The sequence below is a fragment of the Chiloscyllium plagiosum genome, chromosome 13 (assembly GCF_004010195.1).
Source record: "Chiloscyllium plagiosum isolate BGI_BamShark_2017 chromosome 13, ASM401019v2, whole genome shotgun sequence".
Classification (NCBI taxonomy): domain Eukaryota; kingdom Metazoa; phylum Chordata; class Chondrichthyes; order Orectolobiformes; family Hemiscylliidae; genus Chiloscyllium; species Chiloscyllium plagiosum.
The window spans coordinates 61,344,593-61,345,886 of NC_057722.1; the positions used below are offsets into that span (position 1 = coordinate 61,344,593).

The window sequence follows — 1,294 nt, forward strand, 5'->3', positions numbered from 1 at the left end:
GATCCTGTTGTAATCTGAGGTAACCCTCTTCACTGTCCACTACACCTCCAATTTTGGTGTCATCTGCAAACTTACTAACTGTACCTCTTATGCTCGCATCCAAATCATTTATGTAAACGACAAAAAGTAGAGGGCCCAGCACTGATCCTTGTGGCACTGCACTGGTCATAGGCCTCTAGTCTGAAAAACAACCCTCCACCACCACCCTTCTACCTGTGAGCCAGTCCTGTATCCAAATGGCTAGTTCTCCCTGTATTCCATGAGATGTAACCTTGCTAATCAGTCTCCCATGGGGAATCTTGTCGAACGCCTTACTGAAGTCCATATAGATCACATCTACTGCTCTGCCCTCATCAATCTTCTTTGTTACTTCTTCAAAAAACTCAATCAAGTTTGTGAGACATGATTTCCCACGCACAAAGCCATGTTGACTACCCCTAATCAGTCCTTGCCTTTCCAAATACATGTACATCCTGTCCCTCAGGATTCCCTCCAACAACTTGCCCACCACTGAGGTCAGGCTCACCGGTCTATAGTTCCCTGTCTTGTCTCTACCGCCCTTCTTAAAAAGTGGCACCACGTTTTGCCAACCTCCAGTCTTCTGGCACTTCACCTGTGACCATCGATGATTCAAATATCTCAGCAAGAGGAGAAAGTGAGGTCTGCAGATGCTGGAGATCAACAAGAGGCCCAGCAAGAGGCCCAGCAATCACTTCACCAGCTTTCCACAGAGTTCTCGGGTACACCTGATCAGGTCCTGGGGATTTATCCACCTTTAACCATTTCAAGACATCCAGCACTTCCTCCTCTGTAATCTGGACATTTTGCAAGATGTCACCATCTATTTCTCTACAGTCTATATCTTCCATATCCTTTTCCACAGTAAATACTGATGCAAAATATTCATTTAGTATCTCCCCCATTTTCTGTGAGTCCACACAAAGGCCACCTTGCTGATCTTTGAGGGGCCCTATTCTCTCCCTAGTTACCCTTGTGTCCTTAATATATTTGTAAAAACCCTTGGGATTCTCCTTACTTCTATTTGCCAAAGCTATCTCATGTCCCCTTTTGGCCCTCCTGATTTCCCTCTTAAGTATACTCCTACTTCCTTTATACTCTTCTAAGGATTCACTCGATCTATCCTGTCTATACCTGACATATGCTTCCTTCTTTTTCTTAACCAAACCCTCAATTTCTTTAGTCATCCAGCATTCCCTATACCATACCAGCTTTCCCTTTCACCCTGACAGGAATATACTTTCTCTGGATTCTCGTTATCTCATTTCTGAAGGCT

General features: G+C 44.4%; 1 protein-coding gene across 3 annotated transcripts in view; it reads right to left on the reverse strand.

The window, feature by feature from the left end:
- Window positions 1-1,294, reverse strand: part of LOC122556122 (phospholipase D1-like) — a 112,571-nt gene that overhangs the window by 73,670 nt on the left and 37,607 nt on the right. The window lies entirely within an intron of this gene.